Raw genomic sequence first — 16,737 nt, forward strand, 5'->3', positions numbered from 1 at the left:
GAAGAATTCTTACATACATGAGAGGAAACTTGGTGAAATCTAACCCCAACAACATATTCATCTCATATTAAACAAAGGACTCACGGCCTAGACAATTATGTGATTTCTTGATTAAATTAGACTTGTAAACAAAATCATTGTGTTTGAATTACGGAAAATAAACATGAATGCAAGTTTTGATCAATTGGATTGAAAGAAGCAAAAGAGATTAATGTAAAATATGAATGATTATGTTGTTGGGGTTTCCAACTTATCTTATCCACGCTCATGTATTCAAGAATTCATCTTTCTTCATTAATGTTAATTCCACTTTCTACTTTACCTTAAACCCGATGTCTCGGTGAAGAAAGCCTACTCCTAATCACTAGTTTACAATGTCTTGTCTCCTTAGCAATTATTCATGCATTACATTCGCACGGAAGCTTAAAGACAATTGATCCTCCTATTCCTATGTCTAGGTAATATTGCTTTCGGGAGAATTTCCCTAGTTCTAAATTTACCTATATGTGTCCATATAGATAACATCAATGATCATGCAATTGAATGAGTTAAACAAAGCATGCATAGGGCATAAAAGAAAAACCCTAAAAATTAATGAAGCAAAGCATATAAAATATATAACCAATTCAATACATGAGAGTTTCAAAGGATTACATCGGTTCCCCAACAACAATGGAGGTTTAGTTCACCATAGACATGGTGAAACTAGATGAAAATAATGAAAAGAATGAAAGATAGAACCCTAGAATTTGAAGAAAGGAGCTTCCGCATCCAAAATTCGCCTCCAAGGGTTGAAGAGAGTGTGATTTTGCCTCTTTCTGTCCAAAGATACCAACCCTAGGTCGACTAAACCCTTATATAGTTTATTAAAAATTACAGAAAATAGGCTCAAGCCCAATTAAATGGCGTTCAGCGGCACTTTTGGCGCTCAGCGACACTTTTGGCGCTCAGCGGTAAGTGCGGTTCTTCAGAATGACGCTCAACTGTAGTTTTGGCCCTCAATGGTGACTACGGTGCTTCAGAACGCCGCTCAGCAGTAAAAGTTGCGCTGAGCGGTGAATGCGGCTATTCTTTTGTGCACTTTTACTTCCTTTCCTGAGTCCAGCTCCTTACTACTTCAACTTCTTTCATCTAATTCATCTTAGTTCCTATCAAAACAAGGAAAACCAAGCATAAAACCCATTCAACTCTCTTATTTCCAAAACTTAAGCAAAAGCATGATTTCAAGCTAGTTCTAAGTCATAAAGGTTGTTTTTAATATCAAAATTAAGTATAAAAATAATGGTTTTTCAATCGTTATCAGATACGATACTTGGTCTTACCATTTTATATTACTTGTGCGATTCGGTACACTTGTCGATCATCCAACAACACTCCAATAGTTCATGCAAGTGTCTATCTCCAATCATAAAAGCACTAAAGCTGCTATAAGGAATTTGGAGATACATGTTGACCAACTGACTAAAAAGTTGGAGGAGAAATCTGAAAAGCAGTTTGGGGCTAATACTGAAGTTAACCCTAAAAAGGAGTGTAATGCTATCATGAGCATAAGTAGTGAGAGGTTGGAAGAGAGAAAAATTGAGAGAAAAGAAAAAGATGAGTTGAGTGAAAAAGAAGAAGAAATTGAAGAGAGAAAAAGTGAGGTTGAGTCAAAATCTTTTGCACCTCAGTACACAAAGGGAAAAGTCATTATTTCCCTTTGCAAAAATATAACTAAAATAAAACAAAGGTTTGTTATAAACCTATCTCCCTAGTACTTGAACTCACATCCATTCAATCCTAGACACACATCTCTACCAACAAGCCAACACATTACATTGAAAATGCAGGACCACATAAATTTAACAACCATACATAACATGTGTTACACTTATATCAACAAAATAAATAAATAACATAGAACTTTATGTTTTACTCAAGACTTGCACATCAACTCAGCTACGCAACACATTATGAACTTTCATGCAAATTTTAATAAAACATACTCAAGTCTTATTTATAAACTCTACATTTTCTCGGGTCTTACATCACTCAATATTGAGCATGAAGCAATTACTTGTTAAAATTACAATACAAAACTAACCAACTTTCAAATATTGAATCTACAAAACCAATTGTTCAACAAATGATATAACTTTGAGTTATTAAATGACCGTACCACTAGAAGATGTTTACAATCATTAGATGATCCTATTAGTAAATGATTTTTACAATTATTTAATGTATCCTTGAAAGAGTTTGATACACCAAGATTGTTAAACTCGCTTTAAGTCGCATCAAAGCCAACAAACTCAATTTCCCCACTAATGTAGTAAAGGTATAACCAAGGATCAATCCAAGGACTCAACTATGATTAAGCTTCAGAGTATAAAGTTAATTCTTGTAATTATTTACTACTTAACTATAAAAACAAGGTGGGGAAATAGAAAATGAAACAATGAAATTAAAAAGAATAAGAAAATTTGGTTAAGGAAAGAAAGAATATGAACTAAAAGGAAAAATAAAAGAAAATGGAACTCTAAACTACCTAAAACAGAAATCGAAATTAAACTAATATGAGAATTACATGCAACTAATATGACTTAAAACTAAAACTGGAAACAAGCAACTCAAATTGGAAATTTAAAAGCTAATCAAAAATCCTAAAAGCCAAATGAATATGAACAGTAAAGAAAGTAAATGTTGCAAACAGAATTGTAAAATCTACAGTAAAGAAAAGTCAACAAGAAACCTAAAACTAATGATTAAAACCAAAGAATCGAGTGCATAACTCATGAATCAGAACCAAATCTAATCATTACGAACAGAACACAACCTAAACTACTAATCAGGACAAAGTTGTTGGATAAAAGTCACAAAGCTGAACTAAATTTGCTTGAATTGGCATATCAATTGATTTATTATTATACAGAAAGACATCTTGTTCATAAATTGCCCACCTTGGGGTCTCAAGTTCTAATATAGAACTTAAAATGAATAACACTCAATTGATTTCCCAAAACAAAACAGATTCAATTCAATTTTAATGATTTTTAGCCAAATGAGCAAATGAAACACAATTGCACCTATTCCTAACTCACACTAATTAACAGCAACTAAAACAACATGAATGAAAATATTTCTTTCATTGATTGAACTGCTATCTTTCTCGAGAAGACATCTCGTTCATTTACGCCCACCTTGGGGTCGTATAATTCCAAAAGAAATTATAGAATGCAGAGTGACAGAATCCAAATCATTTTCAATGTAAAATAAGAAACACAACAACACACAAAAATCAAAATAACAGAATCATATAACACTTTACAAATAGAACATCAAGAAAGAACGTATTATTAACAAGAGCGTACAAGAAAAGGTACCGAACAAACTCGCAATCGAAGACACCACGGGCTGTCACCACCGCGAGTCTACATTCCAAAAGCAAGGAGAACGGAAACCTACTCTATAGAAAGCGGAAAAGAATCCTAATCTACACAGCTTAGAATTGTAAACTGAAAGTGTATAAAGTGTATATCCGTCTGTTTACATGGTGAAAGCCCTTTTATATAGGGTCTGAAAAGAATGAAAGAAAAAGCAAAGGAAAAATGAAAGAGGGAACCTTCTCAACGACGCTTCCTGCTCTTGATCCAGCGGCCACTGTTCATTTGCTTCGAGCTTGCGTTTCCAGCCATTCGATCCTCTCTAACGGGCAGCTCCGGTCAGCTTCTTCCTCATCGATCATCTTCTTCAGCATGTGTGCAACTTCGGTGGAGTGGCACGAGCCTCAGGTAAGTGATGTGCTCCTCTCTTCAGCTCTCGCTCTGCCCTACCTTTGGGTTTTGCTTTTCCTTTCTCCAAATGAAGTGCTCCAGCAAAGAACCCCTAAGGGAACAATGCACCAAAACACACCACATCACTAATTGGATTTCAGCCCACCAGCGTTTGCTACAACAGTCCTCCCAAAACGTAGTCGTTTCACTCAAGTTTAGCTGTAGCGTTTTGATTAAGTGGGCTTCCAATCAGCAGCCAATCCATTGTGAAATCAGCACTCCAATTAAAATATGCAGCCAGCCCATTCCAATGCTTGCAATAGCAGCGTTCCAGCAGTGGCTTCCAGCAATTTGAGCGCCCAATCCAACCCAAATGCTTTTCAATGTACATTGCACCAACGGCCCAATTGCTTTGCATCTGTAACCCAATTTTTAGGGCCTTTCTGCAATAAGAAGAAAATGAATTAATGCCCAAAAAAAAATAAAAGAAATATTTCAGCAATTCAAAAATTAAAAGAAAAGTAAAGAAAAAGATTTTCATTAAAAGATTTTCTCTAAAAAAAAAATATTAATATCCTAATTAGTTACAAATACTAAAAATTACCCCTAAAAACCTAATTTTAACTAGAATTTTATAAAACTAAAAAATTAAGAGAAAAACATAAAACTAGCCTAATTCTAAGAAATTAAAAACTAAAGAAATCTAAGAAATGATTTTTAACAGAGAAAAATATGTAAATCTAGAGTGTTATCACACCCCCACACTTAGACAACTGCCCTCCTGGGCAGGGACAAACTAAAAAGAAAAAGCAAAAGCGAAGACTCGATCTAAAAAGAAAAGACTAAAGACACACAACAAGAAACTTCTAAATCCTATTTCAGCTTGTTCAAACCTGCAAAATCAAACCAATTCTAGCTATTTCATCAAATCAGAACTGCACTAAAAGAATTCTCAACTTAAGATTCAAACTTCAGCAATTCCAGCAAGCATTATAACAGCTTAATCCAATCTATCTCAGCAAACCAAACATATGAACAAGTAGCAGTCAGTCTCAACCTCACAGGATGTAGTGTATGCACTCAAATCACTCAAGTGTTTAGGGACAATCCTGTTTCACTCAATCATGTCATGCCAACTACCATTCACAACTTTGAAAAGACTCTAAATGATAGTGCTTGACTTAGGGCTTCTCTAAATCAATAGGTCTTTAATTTGCTTGTAATGTTCATGGAATGAAATGGAAAAACATAAAAGAATGGGAACTGAAATCAGTAGAGAAATAGGATGAAAAAGGGATAACACTAGAACTCAGGACATACTCTTTTTCTCAAACTTTGGCCAGATGATTTTTTTCTTTCTTTTTGTCTGGTTCTCTTTCTATTTCATTCGTTTCAGGTCTCTTTTACAATTTCTTTTTCTGATTTTTCTCATTTCCAGACCTGTTTCTTTCTTTTTCAACCAAACCAGATTTTTTTCAACACATTTTTTTCTTTTCTTTTTCACTTTTGGCCTCACTCTTTTTCATGCACTCACCAAGTTCTAGACTTTTCCCTACATCTCACAAGTCTCTAAGGAATGATTGGTTGGGGGAAATGGCTTGAAATGGATGGAAAGCAAAGAAAAAAAAACTAAGGCTCAATATAAGGTGCAATGGTAAGGAATGAAATGGTTAAGCTAAACTGGAAAAATGAAGGATGCCTAGATCATATTCAAAGTTACCAAGAGCAAGCACATCACAAAGAATCAATGCAAAATCAGAATGACAATTAAACATGCATGTTATCACACAAGAAAGACAAAAACTGGCCCAAAATCTCTCAAGGGTTTAAAATTTGTTAAAACTGACTTGCTACTCATCCTATGCAAAAATTACTGAATTAAAATGAACTAAAGACTGTAAAAATTAATGCTAGAACTACTTCTGCCCAAATCCAAAGCTAAGTCTACTCTTGACAATTCTAATCTAAGGAAATAAAGTTGAAATTTGAATGAAATCAGCAAAGAATGAAGATAAGCATAAAACAGAATCTAAAAGAATAGAAACAAAGGTTAGAGAAATAAAAGGAACCTGGAATCAGTCCTAAAGTACCTAATATATTGACAGAAGATAAACCTAAACTATTCCTATTAGCTATCTAAACAAGGACAGATTAACCAAAGAATTGAAAAGGAAAAAGCTAAACAGATTCAGAAAAATTTTTAAAAACAGTAGCAGAAAGAAAATAGAACCTAATTATGAAGAAAATCCTAACTGAAAACTTGAAACAAAGCATGAAACTAATCAAGAGCTTAAAACAGAACAAGTAACTACAAAGGAAGAGAAAATAATAGAAATAAGCAAGAAAAGGGACCTAAAAGAAGTTCTGAAACATATTCAAAAACAGCCAAAGAACCTAAGCTAAAACAACATAAACCAGAAAATGAATGAACTTTAAAAGACCTAAGAACTATTATCAACAAAATTAACAATTAAACTAAAACAGATCAGTAACAAGAGTAAGTATTTACAGACTAAAGCAAGAATAGTAAACTACTCTAGGGATTTATAAACCAAACCAGACCTAAACTAAGAGAAAAACAGTTCAGAAAAAAAAAATTATCCCTATTTTATTACTAAAACTAATGCTAAACACAGTTATTTACATCAGAACAAGTATTTTTAACTTTATACCTTCCCACCCCCACACTTAAGAGGCACATTGTCCTCAATGTGTGAGTGATTAAGGCTTCCTAATAACAACACAGACAAACCACAGACATATGCAGATCAAACATGCAGAATTCTACAAGCAGAGCTAGAATTTAACAAGAAATATGTACAACAGAATCAAGAAAACTGAACACAACATGTACAAGAACAAAGCTGGAAAAAGAAAACTAAAACTACAAGCTACACTAAGAAGAAAATTTGTTCAAATAGGCCAAAGATCAAAATTAATTCTTTTTAGTTTTATGTAGAACAACATATTTTCTATCCTATTATTAACTATGCTATCTATGACTGTGCAAGCTAATAACAAAAATTTATCACTACAATAGAAAAGAAAAGGAAAGAAATGGCTTATTGGTTTTTCTCCCAATACTCTCTGCTTTATCATCCTTGTCTCCTTGACTGTATTGCATTCCTTCTGCTCAACCATCTGTTGCAGCATCATTATCTCGCCTTCCAGGGCTTGTAGCTACTGGTGGCATGATATTGGACATGTAAGCTTGTCATCATTAGCAGCCAACCTCCCTTTCATAGCCAGGACTACATCTTTGCTATCCGTGTCTGCAGCTTCCTTTAATTCTCCAATCTCAACAGATTCATCAGCTACATCATCCAAGGTTCTCTGTTCACTAGCTGCCTCATCAGGGTCATTTCCATCCAGCTTGTTCTTAATGAACTCTTCCTTGGCACCTGCAAAATAGTTAGAAGCAGAACATATGGCAGAATTGATTTCTTCACAAATTTCCCAACCACCCCCAAGGCATGTACAAGCAGTGAGTTTTTCATTGTTCAGTTCTAAAGAATTTAAGAACCCAGCAAACTCAAGTTCAAGTTCTAATCCTAAATCAGTACAAGCTTTTTCAAATACAGCCAAATCAACTTTCACATCATCAAAAACTGCATGTCTATCATCATGAGCATCTGATTCCTCATCAAAAAGTGCATTTAAATATGTGGAATCATAAAAAACACTAGATGCAGGTATATGAACTCTATCAATGGAAAATGCTGAATTTATGATATTAGAATGATCAAAGCAAGGAGTAAATTCAACAACTTCTACAGGCACATCATGCATATGATCAAGCACATTCAAATCAATTTCAAGCTCACACACATCAACATCAAAATCCATTTCACAGTACTGAAGCACCAAAACATGGTCAGCAGCTTCCCTAATTTTTTTCAAATACTCTTTGGACTTTTTGAAATCAGTTTGTACTTCTAGCACAGTAGGTTCAGCTTTAAAATCAGAATTTAAATCAGCAGTACAACTAATTTCAGAATGAGGTTCAGTACTATCACCATCATAATACACATTTTCACTCAATTGAACATTAGCAGTGGTAAATTCAGATATAGGGACAACAACAAAGCTATTACAATCATGAATCACAGCCAACTCCCTAAAACCATCAACTAACTTTTCAAAATGAGTATTAGTGTAATTATGGTCATAAGGTTCACATACACATTCAGAAATATCAACAGATGCACTCATATAATCATCACTCATCAGAGAATTGGAATTATCATCATCAAAATTTAAAGCAGAATGTGAATCAATGAAATAAGGATTATAGTATACAGTTACAGAGGTGGTTGGACACTTAATCTCTTGAAACTCTGGGACAGCAGCTACCATCAGTGGTGCTTCATTGGTTGTTGCCTTTTTTTCCTCTTCAGCTCTCCCAGTCAACTTGTTGACAATAGCTACTAACTCAACCACTTGATTGGTTAGTCCTTGAAATTCAGCTGCTAGAGTCCCTTGCTGCCAGTGATCACAGAATTTTGGCTGCCATGGCTGTTCTGAATGAATTTCCTCCTGCTTTGGTGCAACACACTGGTCCCAATATGAATGTGGGATCTCTTGTTGCACATGCCAGGGTGACTGCTCTCCATAAGGTTGAAAATAGGATGGTGGTTATTGTTGGAAAGCTTGATTAACTGGCTGCAAAAAAATCCTTAGGAATAGACTCATAGAACAGGTCAAATCTTGGTGGTTGAGCATTTAAAGAGCAATTATCATATGCAGAGTAGTAATTCATGCTTACCAAAGCTCACTGGAAAAACACCAATCAGACCTCTTTAAGGCCTCTATCACAAAACTCAACAAAAATATATGAAGAAAAGAAAACTATACAAACTATATGGATGCAAGGGCTAACAATACACTCCCAAACCTAAGCTATATGAACACAAACAGAAATGCAAGTAAGAAAAGAAACTAACCTAGACAAGACTAACCTAACACTCTAAAACTTAACTCGCCGAGTCCCCGGCAACGGCGCCATTTGTTAAACTCGCTTTTAGTCGCATCAAAGCCAACAAACTCAGTTTCCCCACTAATGTAGTAAAAGGATAACCAAGGATCAATCCAAGGACTCAACTATGATTAAACTTCAGAGTATAAAGTTAATTCTTGTAATTATTTACTGCTTAACTATAAAAACAAGGTGGGGAAATAGAAAATGAAACAATGAAATTAAAAAGAATAAGAAAATTTGGTTAAGGAAAGAAAGAATATGAACTTAAAGGAAAAATAAAAGAAAATGGAACTCTAAACTACCTAAAACAGAAATAGAAATTAAACTAATATGAGAATTACATGCAACTAATATGACTTAAAACTAAAACTGGAAACAAGCAACTCAAATTGGAAATTTAAAAGCTAATCAAAAATCCTAAAAGCCAAATGAATATGAACAATAAAGAAAGTAAATGTTGCAAACAGAATTGTAAAATCTACAGTAAAGAAAAGTCAATAAGAAACCTAAAACTAATGATTAAAAGCAAATAATCGAGTGCATAACTCATGAATCAGAACCAAATCTAATCATTACGAACAGAACACAACCTAAACTACTAATCAGGACAAAGTTATTGGATAAAAGTCACAAAGCTGAACTAAATTTGCTTGAATTGGCATATCAATTGATTTATTATTATACAGAAAGACATCCTGTTCATAAATTGCCCACCTTGGGGTCTCAAGTTCTAATATAGAACTTAAAATGAATAATACTCAATTGATTTCCCAAAACAAAACAGATTCAATTCAATTTTAATGATTTTTAGCCAAATCAGCAAATGAAACACAATTGAACCTATTCCTAACTCACACTAATTAACAGCAACTAAAACAACATGAATGAAAATATTTTTTTCATTGATTGAATTCCTATCTGTCTCGAGAAGACATCTCGTTCATTTACGCCCACCTTGGGGTCGTATAATTCCAAAAGAAATTATAGAATGCAGAGTGACAGAATCCAAATCATTTTCAATGTAAAATAAGAAACACAACAACACACAAAAATCAAAATAACAGAATCATATAACACTTTACAAATAGAACATCAAGAAAGAACGTATTATTAACAAGAGCGTACAAGAAAAGGTACCAAACAAACTCGCAATCGAAGACACCACGGGCTGTCACCACCGCGAGTGTGCATTCCAAAAGCAAGGAGAACGGAAACCTACTCTATAGAAAGCGGAAAAGAACCCTAATCTACACAGCTTAGAACTGTAAACTGAAAGTGTATAAAGTGTATATCCGTCTGTTTACATGGTGAAAGCCCTTTTATAGAGGGTCTGAAAAGAATGAAAGAAAAAGCAAAGGAAAAATGAAAGAGGGAACCTTCTCAACGACGCTTCCTGCTCTTGATCCAGCGGCCACTGTTCATTTGCTTCGAGCTTGCGTTTCCAACCATTCGATCCTCTGTAACGGGCAGCTCCGGTCAGCTTCTTCCTCACCGATCATCTTCTTCAACATGTGTGCAACTTCGGTGGAGTGGCACGAGCCTCAGGTAAGTGATGTGCTCCTCTCTTCAGCTCTCGCTCTGCCCTAACTTTGGGTTTTGCTTTTCCTTTCTCCAAATGAAGTGCTCCAGCAAAGAACCCCTAAGGCAACAATGCACCAAAACACACCACATCACTAATTGGATTTCAGCCCACCAGTGTTTGCAACAACAGTCGTCCCAAAACGCAGTCGTTTCACTCAAGTTTAGCTGTAGCGTTTTGATTAAATGGGCTTCCAATCAGCAGCCAATCCATTGTGAAATCAGCACTCCAATTAAAATGTGCAGCTAGCCCATTCCAATGCTTGCAATAGCAGCGTTCCAGCAGTAGCTTCCAGCAATTTGAGCGCCCAATCCAACCCAAATGCTTTTCAATGTACATTGCGCCAACGACCCAATTGCTTTGCATTTGTAACCCAATTTTTAGGGCCTTTCTGCAATAAGAAGAAAATGAATTAATGCCCAAAAAAAAATAAAAGAAATATTTCAGCAATTCAAAAATTAAAAGAAAAGTAAAGAAAAAGATTTTCATTAAAAGATTTTCTCTAAAAAAAAAATATTAATATCCTAATTATTTACAAATACTAAAAATTACCCCTAAAAACCTAATTTTAACTAGAATTTTATAAAACTAAAGAATTAAGAGAAAAACATAAAACTAGCCTAATTCTAAGAAATTAAAAACTAAAGAAATCTAAGAAATGATTTTTAACAGAGAAAAATATGTAAATCTAGAGTGTTATCAAAGATCTACACATCATAATAATAAAGAAGTTAAATGTGTAAAAAGAACCCTTTCTTTAAGAGTAATAGATTTTTATAATGCTCTAAGGTGAAAGCATATATGATGTTCAAAAGATGTTTGCTCATATTTTAAATCATTTACTAATCCTTGAAATTTTTTGATAGGAAATAGTTGAAGAGTTAGAGCATATCTTAACAACCTAAAGAAGGTCATTTTAAAGTTGATTATATTGTAATAATCTTAAAACAATAAGAAAGTATACATACTATAAAAAGATAATGACTCTAAGTTCTTTTAACAATTTAAGTGGTACAAGTGAGGAAGAAAACTTATGACTCATAATTGAATGTGGTTGAAGAAAGAACATTGTAAGTGATTTATGACTTTGAAGTTGGTTTCATTGTGATCAATTAGTAAGTGCATTTAATGAATTACATGATGGAGATAAGGATCCAATGAAGATTCTTTATAAGATTTAAAGACATTAAAGTAGGTCAATTAGGGTCATGGGTCGACTCACTACAAATTCAACTTAAATTGAGTTAGTTCAACTTGACTCATTTTTTAGTGAGCCAGAAAATTTGTAACCTAGCTTGAGCAACCACAAGTTGGTATATTGATTCACTTAAGAATGCTTTATTCTTCCAATTTATTTTATATATTTATTGTAGTACAATCAAGATGAACTTACTTCACTCATGTTTTTATAATAGTATGATCAAATTATTCTTATTTAACTAATTATTATAATGATATTAGTTAAAAATTAAAGTGTCAACTTGCATAATTTGCCAATCAAATAAATTAAACATTCAAACTATTTAAAGTTATTAATAACATTATATTATTTAAAAAATAAAATTGTCAACTAAGATAATTAGAAGCACTAGATAATCATAGCAAAAACTCTTGAAGAAAATAGCAAAATAAATAATGAAATGATTGTTATTAGTGGATTACAAGTCAATCAAACTTCAACTTAACTTGAACCTCATTTAACCCGTGGGTTAAGGGTCAAGTTTAGTTTAACTAACATTTAAAACAAAATGAACCTTTTCCTATCCAATTAACTTTGAATACATAATGAGTCAAAATTAACTCACTTGATATATCTAATAAGTGTTTCTTAAACAATTTTTTGATATTCCTAAATTTTTTTATATATTTCTTAGAGTAGTACTACATTTTTAAGAAACACATATTTAATTGTATTTCAATAGTACAAAAGTTCAATAAATTTTAACAAACTTATATTTTTATAATCTTTTTAACATAATTATATTTCAAAACAAATTTTCTTAAGATTTTTTGTACTTTTACTTAGGCATCCGTGTTTTTACTTTGTAAAAATAATTTCTTATAAAATAAACTTTTGTTAAGTTGAAGATATTGGGTGTCTGTTAAACTGTTTTTCGTCGCACAAAAACAGAACAAACTAAGTTTCCCCACTAATGAAGTATAGGGACAACCTAGGTATCAATCCAAAGACTCGGCTAAAATTAAGTCTAAAGTGTAGAGTTAAATCTTGTATTTATTTACTATCTAATAACTACTAAAGTAAGGTGGGGAAATGAAATATGAAACAATGAAATTAAAGAGAAAAGAATAAAGGAATCAAATCTGTATGAAAGAAAAAAAATCAAGAAATAAAATGCAAAGAAATAAAAACAAAACTGGAACCTAATCTAACTTGTAAAATAACTGCATAACAAAACAGAACCTAACTAAAATGAGAACTGAGTGCAATTAAAACTCACCTAATACAGCAAAATGAAACTAAAACTAAAACTGAACAAGATTCTAAGAGTAGACAGTTCAACATCTAATCTACTAAACTTAGTCTATTCATAGGAAAACAAAAATCAAAGTAAAATTAAAATGCAATACAGATCACTCTATCCTAATCTATATATCACCAGAAATCAATCAATAACAGAATTTAGAATTGAAACAAATCAAAAACAGTACCTAAATTCTAAAAGCAGTATCACAATAAAAAAACAGAATTGAAGTCATAGGTGAATTGCACATTGAACTGAATAAAAGAGTGCTTAGAGCTCTCAGGAAGACATCCTGATAATATGAATTCCAATACAGGATATTCTAAGTCATATTTCAGAACTTTAAATTGACTCTTTCCACTAATTTTTCCAATCAATGTTCATTAACCTATTCATCAATCTAAAATGCACAAACAAATTCAAGAAACACATATTTGAATCAATTTTTATGCATTGGACTGTTCTCTGTCTCGAGAAGACATCTCGATGAAGAATGCTCACTACGGAGACATTTAATTCCAAACGGAACCATAGAAGTGCAGAGTTACAGAATCCAAATCATTTTCTCAACACATAACAAGTACAGAAATCAAAAACAAATAACAAAATCGAGACATAAACAAGAACAGAACAAAAACACAAAACTCAACTTTATTAACATGAAAAGAAAATTTTACGAACTACCGGAAATCACCAAGACTCTCGCGGCCTGTCACCCTCGCGATCGTCTCAACGAAATCCAAAAGTCGAGAACTCTACTTTACTCTAAGAAAAGCGTAAAAACCCTAATCTACAGAGCATCTGAAAATGTATCTCAAAAGTATATGAAGAAGTGTTCTTTCTATCTCCCTTTACATGCAGAAAAACCCCTTTATATAGGGTTGGAGAACGAAAAGAGAAAATGAAAAAAATGGGAAAAGGGGAACCTTGCTTCACTTGGACGCTTCCATCTTCACCCTCCACGTGGCATCTCCGGTCAGCTCCATTTACTCGCGGTCAGCTTCTCCGGGCAGGTTCTTCTCTGATTAAATGACGAGAACACAAGCTTCATGATCTGGGTCACCATCAAGAGCTATTGAAGCTCTCTTTCTCTTGCGCTCTCTGGAACCAAGCCTTAGAGGTTTTCTTTCTTTTCCTCCAAATGAATTTCTCGAGCATTGCAAATGAAAATGAATTTCTAGACCCCTATGGCAGCAGCAGGTCCAGCGCCAAAATGGCCCAATTACTTTGAATCTGTAACCCAATTTTTAGGGCCTTTCTGCAATAAAAAAAAATATGAATTAATGCCCAAAAGAAAAATAAAAGAAATATTTCAGCAATTCAAAAATTAAAAGAAAAGTAAAGAAAAAGATTTTCATTAAAAGATTTTCTCAAAAAAAATATTAATATCCTAATTATTTACAAATACTAAAAATTACATCTAAAAACCTATTTTTAACTAGAATTTTATAAAACTAAAGAATTAAGAGAAAAACACAAAACTAGCCTAATTCTAAGAAATTAAAAACTAAAGAAATCTAAGAAATGATTTTTAACAAAGAAAAATATGTAAATCTAGAGTGTCACATTACTTTCTCGAATGATATGATTCTTCAAGATTTAGTTTAAATCAATAAACTCATTAAGAAATCACAACTATATGTCTAAAAGATTTAGATTTTCAAATAATTGACTCAAAAGAAAAAAAGAAAGAGTTTAAAATAGATTAACTTAAAAACTTGAAAATTGATTATTAGCTTTGCAAATTTTATATAAAAACTTTATGTAATTTTGCTTCTATTTCTCTAAAGGATACCTACACTTAAAAAAGTGTTAATACTTTAGAATTATTGCTTGTGAGACTTTCTTTATATTAGTCAGCTTTACGATCATGAACTTGAATTGTATGCAAAATTGTTTTTCAAAAGTATCTTTTAAAATCTAAATAATAACACTTCAATCAATTTAAGAATAATAAAATTAATTATTTTATCAAATTTTTAAATATTTATATATAAAAAACAGTTAATTATTTTAGTTTGTAATTAATTATCATAAACATAAAATCAATTAAATAAAAAATTTGATTATTTGAAAGTTTTGCAAATACTACTTATACAAATAATTAACTGTCACTTAAAATAATTAGTTAATTCATTCCCGATAAGATTCAAGATTTGTTCGAGAACAAAAACATTATAAGCAATTGTTTTATAACAATATATTAACTATTATTTTTGTTCTTAATATCTCTTATAAAATATGTGCATAGATCAAGTTACATGTATATACGTGAATATAGTACTTATAAAGTGATTATTTTTGGAAAAGACATTTATATTTTGAAGGATTATATGTATTTAATACATTACTATCATAACCAATAACGGATATCAACCAATATTTTGAAGGACCAAAATTTTATTTTTACAATAATATATACAAATTCGAGAAGCTAAATACATAAAATTTAAAAAAAATCATTATATATATATATATATATATATATATATATATATATATATATATATATTGATTTTGGTCTGTGTAAAAAAAAATTAGACGAAGGCACATGGAAGCTCCGCCTGATCATTACTATTTTTATGATTACCTACTTTAAAATATCATAATAATATAAAATATTATAACCTAAATACTAAATGGGACTATTTCATATGAACCTGAAAACTCCAACTTAGTGGATTACATGTGTCCGGAGAAAGTGAAAGATAGGTGTGAGCAGTTGAGTGGTCAATCGGTTTTGACGGTAGGAGTAAAACTTAAGTTTTCAAATTTCACGCCACTTTTCTACAAGCACCCTTCATCTTCAACCTGAGTTTTCATTCTCTCTTCCTTCTCTCTACAAACCTCCTACTTCTCTCTAAGAAATCTTACTCTTTTCTTCTTTCGATCATCATTCAGACCACGCCTGAGTATTCCTGGTGCCAAGAGCTACGCTTTGCACCGATTAGGTTTTGGGTTTAAGCTGGTAAGTTCATTCCTTCCTCAGCCATGTGGTTTTCTGGCACATGCAAACCAAGTTCTGGTTGCATGGATTGATCACTTTTCTATATGTGTTTCTGATAGTGTTTTGGTCTAGTTTTGTAATCAGTGAATTCTAAAGGTAGAAGAAATTGTAGTGGTGAACTAGTATTCTGCACCTGTGAGCATCAGGTCACGTTTAGAGGTAAGAGAAACTTATATAATTTGATTATGATTCCTGTTTTGAATGGTTGCATGTTTGTTTGAGTGTTGGATGAATATGAAGTATGGTTGTTACTGCATTTTTGGCTGTATGAGTGTATAAATATAAATGATGAGGAACTGGATTGATATAAGGTTTGATCTTAGGTCTGCAGCTCTCTGCGAAATTCTGTTTGTCACCGAAAGTCATTATTGACCGTTCGGTTTCTTTGAGGATTCGGTCTGGACTGGATTCTTCCTTTGGAGAGAATTTCAGTTAATGACCGATCGATTTTCTCTTATTATACATGTAAATAAGTGTTTGGTCTATGATTAGTTTTGTTTAATTTTTATCTCCTAAATCAGTTCAACTCCGATGTTTAGTAACTACTTAGAGTTCTTAAATATAATACTCATCCCTTGTTGGAGTGCTTGCTGGAGGAAGCCTTGGAAGAGGTGAAAGTCAAAGCTGAACCATAGGACCGTTTGGTCTTTAAAAGTGTTTCTATTTTGTAGAACCGTTCGGTCTAGGCTTAGTGTTAGAAAGCGTTCGATCTGGTGTTTCTAGTTATAAAGATTTAAAATTCTGTAGTATGTTGTAAAGCCATTCGGTCATAATCGTACTCCTTAAATACAGAACTGAACTGTAATATTATTAATATGTGATTATTCTATGATTTTAAAATTTATTTTGAGATGTTAGAATATCACTTATCAACTTTTACAATTCCGTTTAGTACTAACTAGTAATAATATAAAATTAAATATCACTGGGTTCCATTT

The sequence above is a fragment of the Vigna umbellata genome, chromosome 2 (assembly GCF_029865625.1).
Source record: "Vigna umbellata cultivar VRB3 chromosome 2, Vumbellata_1.0, whole genome shotgun sequence".
NCBI lineage: Eukaryota > Viridiplantae > Streptophyta > Magnoliopsida > Fabales > Fabaceae > Vigna > Vigna umbellata.